General features: G+C 38.8%; 1 protein-coding gene across 14 annotated transcripts in view; it reads right to left on the bottom strand.

Moving 5' to 3' along the window:
• FHIT (fragile histidine triad diadenosine triphosphatase) overlaps positions 1–12,286 on the bottom strand; it is a 1,380,560-nt gene that overhangs the window by 1,227,996 nt on the left and 140,278 nt on the right. For 4 of the 14 annotated variants that reach the window (XM_049097832.1, XM_049097822.1, XM_049097829.1 and 1 more), the window contains exon 3: positions 6,227–6,320. The exons of the other annotated variants lie outside the window; for them this stretch is intronic. The gene's annotated coding sequence lies outside the window, so the exon portion shown is untranslated. The remainder of the gene's footprint in view (positions 1–6,226; positions 6,321–12,286) is intronic. 14 annotated transcript variants of the gene reach the window in all.

The following is a 12,286-nucleotide window of genomic DNA, read 5'->3' as shown; positions in this document are numbered from 1 at the left end:
GCTATTTATCTTGGCTGCAGGAAAATAAATTATTGGTGTATTCAGAAAGTCTCATACCACCTTTCCTCCTCTCCATTATCATAAAAGTTTAAATTACTTATTTATGAACCAAATAATTTATCTGAACATTTTAACAATACACTAGCACTTATAAAGGCTTTTATATCAATTTTGTTAGAGATACAAAGTCAAATATCACTATGGTACAAGTTGTTCTGTTTTTTTCTAATATCCAATAATATATTAATGGGGTTCCATTTTGGCCTTTTACAATTAGTACAAGAAGCACAACAGATCCACAGTAATCTTGAGAAAATGACAAATGTGTCCCAGCAACAATTTGTCCATGGAATGCAAGGCCTTGACACAGCACTTCTAAAACTACTCCAAAAGAAAAAGCGAAGAAAAGGAAAAAAAACAATACTCCAAGTCAAAAACCATCAAGAAAGAGTCAAAAAACTCTCACAGATTATTGTTGGGAATCTAGAGTAAACAACATTCCTAGATCACAATCTAACAATATGCATCATATATTCACAGCTTTAAAATATTCATTTCTTCACCATTATTTCAAGAACCATATCCCAAGGAAATAATAAAAGATGAGCTAAAAGATATATCACATATGGATGCTCACTTGGTGCTACTTCCCATAAAGAGAAATTGAAAGAAATGTACAAGTCCACAAATAAGGGGCTTCTTTATACAGTTTGCTACCTACAAAATGGACTGCTATTCAGTCATTAAAAATGATGTTCCTAAAGAATTATTGTTTATAGGAACATGCACAAAAATATACATGCTATAAAATTATGTAGAACACTAAGATGTAAAACAGTGTATCCTGTCTATAGCCGATATGCTCATAATGTATATTTGCATATATATTTCTTGCACAGACTGATAGAAAGTGATCAATAAATATTTTTGAACATCTAAGTGGCATATGTGCGTGTGTGTGTGTGTGTGTGTGTATACAGAAAGACAAAGTAAAGTACCTCAAAATGTTGGTGGTGGTACTGACTACACTGTAGAATTCTGGGGGATGCTTATTCTCTGCCTTATACTCTTCTATATTTTCTATGTTGCCTCAAAGCACGTATTATTTTTGTAATCCAGAAATATATTATTACTGATCTGTGGGCTACAGAAACTCATTGCTATTCTCCTTGGAGTATTCCAATGATGCCAGCTCTCTGTTGTTGGGCACTTTCCCCCTTGTTTGGTCTCTTCCAAAATCCATGGCTTTGAAGCCAGAATCATTTGGATTCAAATTCTAGCTCTTTACTTTAAAGCTCTATGACCTTGGGTAAGTTCATTCATCTCTCTGAGCATTCTGTACTGGTATGGGGATGTTTGGGGAAGTAAATGAGAAGTTCTCAGCCTATCCAATAGTCATTTGTCCCTCCCATTTCTTTCTAATAGGACCTGACTCTGATTTTGTTTAGTTGATGGGGCCCACACCCCAGATTCAAGGACAAAAGGCTGGGCCCTATCCAGCCCTAGGCTGTAAGCTTGACCAGACCAGGATCAACATGGGAACTTCATTCCCCTTGCAAAGGATTGTTTTAGGGTAGGGTTTGAAATTCTGGCGAATGGAGGAGGGCAAATTGCTGGAGAGCTTCTGAAAAGGTTTTTCTCATTCTTTTTTTTTCTTTTTTAAAGATTTTATTTATTTATTCATGAGAGACACAGAGAGAGAGACAGAGACATAGGCAGAGGGAGAAACCCGATGTGGGACTTGATCCCAGGACCCCAGATCAGTCCCAGAGCCAAAGACAGATGCTCAACCACTGACTCACCCAGGTGTCCCAGTTTTTCCGTATTCTTAAGAAAACAAAGGATACACGAAAGGATGGATACACTTTTCTATTTCTGGCCTTCAAAATACTGCTATGTCAGGGTGTCTGGAAGCACCCTACCCAACCTGTTAACATAAGGGGACAAAAGGGGACAAGTCTATGTAGAAAAGTAATATCTGAAAGAATGACCAAAAAAGGGGGGGGGGGCAGAAAGAATCCTGGTTCTCAATAATGCTGCTGAATTCTAGATAGGCCTTAGTTTTTCATCTACATTTAGTATTTTTGTCTAAGTCAGCTGAACTGGATTTCTATTAGTTCCATCTGAAAAAAATCCTAAATCACATAGAAAGCAAAAGTGCCAAGCCCACGACAAAGACCTGAGTTCAACAAATGTAAGCTTTCCCTTCTTTCCAGCATCCTCCAAATATATATGCAATATGCACAATGTATATGTAGGTCATAGGGAAGGTGACAAGAAAGAAAGGGTGAATAGACTTTTTCTTACCTCCCAAAACACATACCCAGGACCCAATTTCTCTAATTTTAACATAAAGGTCCTAATAAATGATGGGCAAAGTTTTCCAAGGAACACTTGTGTGGCAGGAGTTTTTATCCTGCTAAAAAGGAATTCTAGTTCTTCTCAGAATATCTAGAATAACAAAGACCTCCCGTAATCCCTCTTCTCCCTGTGGGTCTTGAACTGGCCAGAAGCCATGATTTTGTAAGAGGTTCCCCAGATAGATGAGAATGGATGGAGTGTGTGCTACTACATCAAAAGAAAGCATTTGCCACTGGAATATGCATGGGCTACATTAGCTGTGAGTCTTAATCAAGTTATGAAGACTGACAGGCTCCTTGGCCCATGGGGCTCTAGAGCAATAAAATATGCACTTTTCTAAAAATGACATTGATAGGAGTCAAATGACTGGAACACTACTTCATTCAGTTCCATATTCCAGATTGAACCACCTCCTTTTCTCATATCCTTCTGCATATGATACCAATAGGGAAGAATAACCCAGTCTGAGATATGTTTAGATATTTTTCTATTTTAGTTAAAAAGAAATACTCATTTTTTTAAAGCCTGGAAGATTATCTGTAATTTGAGTCTAATGTCTCAAAAAGTATGTACTACTGGAATTCAAAATCACCCTTCCAGCACCGCAAAGAATTCATGAGAGTGTTCAAAAGCTTTTGGGGGTTGGTTTGTGTGCTCCCTTTTTATGACTATTGCTCCCCATCCCAGAATATGGCACTCAATAAGAAGGGCTAACAGTGTCCTGCTGGCCCTGTTCCTATGTGTCATCTTGCTACATTTCCAGTTAATGGCATGACTGTAATGACTAGCAATTTAAATAATGGAGGCTGAAGCAGAGGCAGCTATAAGGACACAATGCAGAAATTGCCACAGTTTATCAACATCACTGGCACCCAGCTCTTCATTACCTCCTTGAATAGGGTCAAAGTAGTTAAAGTGATGCTGTAAATACCGACTAAAACAAAGTAGCTGTTTATTCTTGATTTGGCATCGGGTATTTATAACAAACAAGTTGCGTTTCCTAGGCATGGGTTATTAGACACGAGAGTGTAATTGATATTAACCAACTTTCAGGCTCCAGTAACTTTTTTTCACTGTGTGTCAGTTTAATTTTTTTAAAGCATAAGTAGTGCATGCCAAATGGAAAACAAGAGGAAAAACACACAAAACCCCTTAAGCCTTCAGTGCTAAGTGAAAAACAACTAATCCATTTGTCTTATAGAATCCTTTAGAGGTTTGCTATACACTCAGAAGAGTCTTCTCTTTTTGAAGGGGTATTTCAGATGATTTTTTTTTTTTTGAAATGAGACTGGTCTAACCATAATCTTATTCTTGTTCAGAAGTGGAGCAGTATGGACTAATGTCTGAAAACACTAATTATGCATCTTCTGTATTAAGCAGAGGCTGAATGTTGGTGACCCGCTGTCCAAATCTGGCCTATTGCTCTGTTTCATTTGGGCCACACAATAACAGCAGACTTCATGTTTTAACACTTTTAAATCCTTTTAAATATCTGCAAATTCAGAGCGTTCACAGAAAATGCTGGAATCTCTGACTCTACAGGCACCAGACTCCCACACAGTAACAAACAGCTGGGCTGAGTTGAGGCTGCTTCCACTGGGGTGACATACATGCTCTACAGTCCACCTCCTCAGGCCTCCCGAGAACCTCCCTGCCCCTGAGCCCAGATGTCAATTATCTCCCTTCTTAATTGTACTCTTTTCTTTTCTTTTTTAAAGGAGAATTCTTTCCTTTTTTTTTTTTTTTTAGGATTTTATTTATTTATTCATGAGAGACACAGAGAGAGAGAGAGGCAGAGACACAGGCAGAGGGAGAAGCAGGCTCCATGCAGGGAGCCTGATGTGGGACTCGATCCTGGGTCTCCAGGATCACGCAGTGGGCTGAAGGCGGCACTAAAGTGCTGAGCCACCCGGACTGCCCCTGTTTTTTTTTTTTTTTCTTACGGGAAAGATCAAAGACAAATATTTCATGTTGGTGTGTCTCCATCACAAGTGGGAAAACGAAAGATGGGCTAAGAGGACTGGGTGTTTCAAGAGAAATGAAGAAATCACAATTCTATACAGAAGTATGGAATTTCTTAACCTTATTTCCTTTGCTCAATAACAAAATCTCCCCAGCTGCCCTTCAAGGGCATTTGAGTGGGTAATTCTGTGAAAAGTACCAAGCTAGAAGTTCTGTAGAAAGGATGCCAGATGTGTGGAAAAGCCAGGCTAAGTTGAGTCTCAAGACAAAAGCCATCAAGCCAAGAGGGGAAAGCAAGCATCCTACTTGTAAGAAAAACAGAAAATAGCAAGCATGGTATAGAGGACTAGGAAGGATAAAACAGGTCCTGATGTTCTACCAAAAACATCTTAGCCCCTGGCCAACTTCCTTTCAGAGAATAACTTAGGCACCCCAGGAACCTGCCTTCACTGGCTGAAATCATCCAGCAACTGTTCTCGGTGTGAGGTCTGGTAGGAGCCTCTTGTCTGGTCTGCAGCTGTGAACCCTCAGTGCCCATTTGGTTTTATGATCACTCTCTCCTTCTGCAAGGAGGTGGGAGTACTACAAGAGATGCTTATCTTTATAAGAAGAAGAGACACATATGCACACATATACTCAGAAAATATTACTTGATGGCATCCACACCCCTAGGAGATTTCACTCAGAAATACTTTCTAGCAACCAAAAGAAGTAAAAGTCTCAAGATCTGAAATGATGGAAGGTTAGGGAAGCTACCATATAGAAACAAGCTTTAAAAAGAATTCTTCAGAAAACCAGAAGAGGTGTGTACAACACACACAGCCTTTTTTACCAAATCCCCTAGTAAAGAACCCAGGGAAAACTTTTCAGTATAGGGATGCTTGGGTGGCTCAGTGGTTGAGCATCTGCCTTCGGCTCAGGTCATGATCCCAGCCGGGGTCCTGGGACCCAGTCCCATATCAGGCTCCCTGCATGGAGCCTGTTTCTCCCTCTGCCTGTGTCTCTGCCTCTCTCTCTCTGAGTCTCTCATGAATAAATAAATAAAATCTTAAAAAAAAAAAAAAACAGTTTTCAGTATAACCTGGGAAGTTTAGGCAAAGAGTAGAATAACCAACAAGTATGTATTAATTTTCTACAATGTGCCAAGGACTGCATATACATATTAACAGGCTTTAATAATAAATAACACTTTTGTTGCTCATTCATTCATTTAATAAGTATTTGTTCACTGCCTTTTACATGTCAGGCCTCTCTAGGGATGCAGAAATTTAAAGACTTGGTTTTCCTACTGTCAAGTTTAGAGTTTAACAGAGAGACAGACACTCTGATGAAAATAATAATGGTCATAAATATGTTAGTGATAATACAACAAGTTAATAATGCTGTCATTTACTGCATGCTTGCTATGTGATAGGAATTGTGCCAAGCACTTTACATTACTTTTTATTGAATCCCGCATAAATACCCTATGATTGAAGTACTAATACCGTCTTCATTTTACTGAGAAGGAAAGTGAGTCATAGAGAGAGTACATAGTTTGCCTAAGGTTACACAGCTAACAAGTGGAAAATCTGAGATTTAAACACTGCCTCTTAAAACACACACACAAAAAAAAACCAAAAAAAAACAAAACAAAATAAAAAAACCTGCCTCTTTTCTATACCAGATGAACAGATTATCTGCTACCTCAACTGAAAGCTGGTTGCAATGGAGGTATGTCAAGGACAAGAGAAGCAGAACGGAGAGCCCTTAAATGTTTTTTAATTTACAAAGCACTCTCTCATACAGAGAGTAAGCTCCAGAATTCATCAGCCCCAAAAGGTGGTATTGGTAAAAAAAAAAAAAAAAAAAAAAAGAATAGGCTTCAAAATGGCTTAGGTCAAGGTATGAAGGACAGACTTACAGATGGCTGGTAAGAGAATCTGGGATGGACCAAACTTTCCAGATTCAGAGGCAAAAGGAAAAGCGAGTTCTCCCATGGCATCTTTCTTGGGAGCCTATTGGGAACAAAATGGTTCTTATTGGATGAACCACACATGCCTTAATTTTCATGTTTCTAAGAACAAGAGTCAATAAAGCTTTCACCCTGTTTTTTTTTTTTTTTTGTTATGTTTTGTTTTTTACCTGAAGTCTACTAAAGCTAATATGATACATAAAAGATATATCAGTTATTCAGTGCTTACCATGTTCCTTGGAGAACAATAGGTACCTGGTGTATAGTGTTTCTAATCTCCCTAACACCATGAGATACAACCCTATAGAAAAGAAGAACTCTGGGCTCAGAGAGGTCAAGTGATTTATCGAAGGCCACACAATAGTAAGCGGTAGAGGCATGATTTGAACTTGGAATAATGTGATTCCAACATCAACACTTCCTCCCTAACACCAAAGCACAAAGTATCAGGACAAATATCCCTACAAACATTCAACATGTTTCTTCATTCATTCGTTCAAAAACCAGTTTATTCTGTACATACAAGGAACATAGTACCTCTACTCATCCTTATCTCTGGAAAAGTGAGGATCAAGAGTGAAGACTAAGGTCAGGAAAGGTACCACTTTGCACAGAGCTTTCAAGCCCGTGATAAAAAAATGTGGGCAGCCACATATCCCAGGTAAATGCACTATTATGTCAATGTTTGTCTACAGGGGGAAGATATCTCCCCCATTTACATCATTCAGTGGCTCCCCTCTGCCTTAGACTAATCCTAAATGTTCTTGCAAAACTCTCCAGTCTCATCACTTTGACTATCTGTCACCATCCCAACTCCTCAATGGATCTCACTCTTTCACCCCCAAGCTTTGCATGGCTGTTCCTTTTGTCCTCAGTCTTCACCCCCCATTAGCTGGCTAACTCCCACCATTCAGCTCAGAAGTCTCAGCTCAAAAGATACTGGTCTCTAGGAACCCATCCTCAATGCCCTCACATCCATCATGTTATACAATGTGTTATGAGTTTTATTATCTCTTTCCTCCATCACTTCCCTCCTTGAGGGCAGGCACTGTCTTTGTTAGCTTGCCAGCACCATGCAAACAGCCTGGCACATAACAGGTACTCAATAAATACCTTGGGAGGAATTGTTAGGTTAGTGAATGGAGTGATTGATGGACTGATTGATTCTTGTTGAGACTACTGAGTCAAGGAAGCTGTAGGAGGTTGTGCTATAGTCCAGGGGAAAACATTTTCTTGCTATGGAAGCCTAGAAGCATTTATTAAGAATGAGTACTTTGCTAAGTAGGGAGAATGTAATGACTAGTTGGTCAAGGCAGACAGCAAGTCAGAGAAAAGCAGAGCCAGTGGGCAGTTGCTGGGGAGACTACAATTCCACAGGATGATGAGCCATTAGCATGCAACACCGAGTAATCTGATTTTCATGACAGACAGATTTATTATGACTTCTAAATATATAAATCCCAGGTTATGCTTTACAGCTAACCTAACAACTTGATATATGTGTCTGACATCCCATCTTAAAATCAGATTCCAGCTTCTAATTAATTTTTATTCACCCTTCGCTATAACTAGAGAGGCAGAAAATCTCAGGGGGATAAACAATAGACAGGGTATTAGTCGTTTGTATTTCGTGGTGCATTTTTTCATCAGAACACTGAGTTCTTTGCTACAAAAACAGAGAAGTATCCAATTCTCCCTATGACTGCTAGGAGGAATGAGTGGAGAATACTGTAGAGCAAGCTGACAGTATTTCTGTTAAGTGACCCCCCCCCCCGCCCCGCTTTCTGAATACCCACCCCTCCAGCCTCATCCTACATACACAAGTTAGAATGATACCATTCTAGTCAGTTTGAAGGCTCATCATGGCTTAAATGTTGCCATCTCACTTTCTCCAATAATATTTTTATTAAACAACTCTTAACCTGAGTTGCTAACTCTATGAATACCTGACTTTAAAACAATAATAATGTTCATGAAAACTGAAAATACTATCAACAGCTTCTTATAAAATCTCAACGACGTTTGAAATTCACTCCCAGCCAGATACTTTGTGAACAGTGCCAAGTGGTACAAGAGTAGATAGGTAAAGTTTTGTAATCTGCAGGTTTCTTTAAAATGGGCATTTAGTAGTCAGTATTTTTTAAACATTCTATTAATATATGTATATAATTTTTAAAACATTTTTTCCGTTTTCTTTTGCCCAAATATGAAAGTCAACATAAACACCACAGACTGGGTTGAGAAAATACAACTCACATTCAACATCCAATTTTTTTTTCTTTAAGAGAAGGAGAGAGAGAAAAAAAAAAAAGAGAGAAGGAGAGAGAGAGGAGACAGGAGGGGTGGAGGGAGAGGAAGAGTATGAATCCTAAGCAGTCTCCATGCCCAGCGCATGAGCCTGACACAGGGCTGAGTCTCACAACCCTGAATTCATGACCTGAGCTGAAATCAGGAGTTAGATGCTTAAACAACTGAGCCCCCCAGGTGCCCCTCACATTCAATTTTTTCTTTTCATTTTAATATGGCGTTTCACTATGTGTCAGGCACTGTCCTCAAAACTTTAAATGCACTAAATCTTCCCCTGCACTCAAGATTTCATCATTTTCTCCTATTGGCATAACTAAGCAAACTAAGGGACACAGGTTTTAAAAGTTGCTTGCAGTCACAAAACTTGGTAAGTGGTAGAGCCAAAATTTTAATTGGCACTGATGAGGGTCTATCACCTTGAACTTCACCATTATCCTGCCTCAGGGACTTAAGGGAGACCTTACTAAGCAAATAATAGTGTAAACAGCCAGATGTGTTTGCCAAAGCCGTAAATCCAAATGACACAATCAACCTCACATTGAGAACACTACAGTGTTTCTGGCTTTTTATAAGCAGATTTAAACAAATCTGGATTCCAGCCTGTTTACCTGCCACAGGATGGAATATGAACTAGCAGGAGGAATACCTCCAGCACAGAACTCGTCTGATAATCATCCTGAATCACAAAGGCTGCCACTTTCTGGTTCACAATAGTGGAAATAGGGAAATTAAAAAAAAATCTGAAAAATCTCCTTATTTTGTCATAAATATATGGTTTCTAAATCTCCAATGTCTATCTAATTGATTCAATAGCATGAAAGTTGCATTATTAAAAACACACACATACACACACATACCACATATACAGCCTATTCAAAATGTGTCTTTATCTGAGTCCTGAAAACATTTTTTTTAAATGGATTTACATAATGGCAAAAAGAAGTTCATTCGCTTGCCCTTCAGGATACATAATACTGTATTTACCCACACAAAATTGCGTGTTCTCCCTACAAAATCAAATTTAAATATGCACAGCACTTTTGTTTCTCTCCCCAAGAAAAATTTATTTGTAAGGACAGAACATATCCTGTATACCAGTAAAAATAATAATTATTTAAAATAATGAAAATTTTAGTTATTATCACGATTTTAAAAGTATTTCATTTTTTTCCTTCAATGAATTTATAGTCGAATGTAAATCAAACAAAACATCTGAAAGAACACATAAAGCATTCATGTTACAGCTAATCTATATGGCTGATTTGTAAGCTTCAGAGCCTTTTAATAAAACCATATTTTGGCTCTAGCACTATTTAGTTAGGGCTTTATCAAAATATCTAATTACAAAATAAGATCTATGATGTTCAGATGAAACCATACACAATATAATCAAATCCTTACTATGAAGCCATTCAATTTGTCATTCCAGGGTCTGTTTTCTGGGCCCATTCCAGTTTAAAATAGCTTCTCCAGTAATACCACATTGCCCTTCCTCCCCTTTGCCCTGAAAATTATTGGAGCATAATGTAATTCTTTTACAAGCCCTAGGAAAATATTATTGGAATGCACGGGCAAAAATGCAGAGATGAAATGGAACAGGAAGGAAAAAACAAGTTTTTAAAAAATGGAAAATCAATTACTGTTTTTAATAACAGTGGTAATAGCTTTTGTGCTAAGAAAAAAAATTGCCCAGCGACAAAATAGATGTTCAATATTACAGTGCACTAATGAGTACATTTACATATAATTTTCTGAAATTTATGTCCAAGACTAACTGCAAGTAGAATTTAGCATCAACAGGAGTTTCCAAAATCCATTCATTTTTCCTCTAATCATATTGAATATTTAAGGTGCTTGATTGGACTTGATTCTTTTTCTTCTGGAGCCAACAAAGAACCCCGACAGCTTTCAAAGTGATAGACGAGTGGGGAATTTCCCACCAATGGGCAAACCCCCACTCCCACCCCAGGCTGTCACAGCAGGAGGAAAAACAATGAGAAAGTTGGTTCAAATTCACATGCCAGCCACTGAATAAAATCTGCAGAGAATAGGAGAAGGCCAGCCTTGTCAAAGGGCCACTGCAAAATAAAGAGGAAGAGGCTTCTATCCATACTTAGTGCATACGACTTTTGCTGCCTCTTCATTTCATGGCAGCCTGGAGAGAAGCCTCTGACAGAGAGCCATCTCCCACTGCCCCTGAAAAGATTAAAAGAATACAAGCCCTAGCAAATCTCCTACTACTCAAAACTGAGAAAAAGAAAGGGAAATGTAGCTAATTTGCAGTAACACGGCTTCCTTATTCCGATTTCCGGAAGCATAATAAAATAGAGAGGCTGTGTCTCCAGGGTTCCACTTCCAACTGTGCCCCACAAGTTGGAAAAAACAAGAAGGGACATGTTAACTACCCACACCACCCTGCCCCTCCTGCTGCCATTCTTCCAAATAATTCTAAGGAAGGCTGTGAGCCATTCTCCTAAATGCTTTAAGAAGATATATTCCTGACTGGGCAAAGAGATGTAGGTGAATTCCTGGCTGAATGCAGAATAAGGAACAAAATGCTCTCTTGAGGGGCTCAATCCTTGATGTATTGTGTTCTACTGTCTGCTAAAAGCATCATCTCCCCGTAATTAAATGTTCAAATTCCACTTTGATGGTCCATGTAAAATTCAATTTGTCCAATTCAGTGCACCATCCACCCAGAGGTTGCCTTTCCGTCCTTCCTGCATTAGTTTCCTAGGGTTGCTGTAACAGAATACCACCAACTGAGTGGCTCAAAAGAAAGAGATGGATTGTTTCACAGTTCTGGAGGCAAGAAGTCCTAAATCAGAGGTGTCTACAGGGCCATGATCCTTCTGAGACTATGGGTAGGAACCTTCCTTGACTCTTCCTAGCTTCTGGTGGTGGCCATCAACCTTTGGCACTTCTTGGCTGGCAGCTGCATCACTGCATGCTTCTGTCATCATTCTCCCTTGTGTGTCTCTCTGTCTCTTCTTCTCTTCTTGTAAGGACACCAGTCATTAAGGGCTCATCCTATGCCAGTATGACCTCATCTTAATTACATCTTAATTACATCTTAATTACATCTGCTATGGCCATGATTCCAACACAGTCACACTCAGAGGCAATGGGAGGTTAGGATTTCAGATATCTTTGGTGGGGACACCATACAACCTAGAACACTCCTACTGAATCAATCACCAAGTCACGTCCAGACTACTTCCCAACTGCCTCTCAAATTACCACTTCTTTCTCTTCCCACCACTCCCCTGATTCCTTCAACATCATTTACCTGGATAATTATAAGAATTTCCCAAAGCCTGCCCTAATTTTTTGAATCACTCCAATCAATTTTCAAAAACACTTATTAACTGGAATATAACATTCCAACATACCAACACCCTGGAAACATACCTCATACCCTCCCAAGTAACTCCCCACTATTCCATCTCAAAGGTAAACAATATCTTGACCCCCAAAAATATGGATCAGTCTTACATGGGTTGGGATTTGCCATATAGTACATATACTTTTGTATCTGGCCTCTTAAGCTGGTGAGACTCACCTTTGTTGTTGCAAGTTGAAATAATTGATTCATTTTCTTTCCTTTATAAACATTTTATTGTATGATGATACCATTTATGTATTCATTCTACTATTGATGACCATTCAGATTGAGTTCCACTTGAGAGCTATTAAAAATAA

This window comes from Canis lupus, chromosome 20 (assembly GCF_003254725.2).
Source record: "Canis lupus dingo isolate Sandy chromosome 20, ASM325472v2, whole genome shotgun sequence".
In the NCBI taxonomy this organism is placed as follows: domain Eukaryota; kingdom Metazoa; phylum Chordata; class Mammalia; order Carnivora; family Canidae; genus Canis; species Canis lupus.
This window is presented reverse-complemented; position numbering and strand designations above follow the sequence as displayed.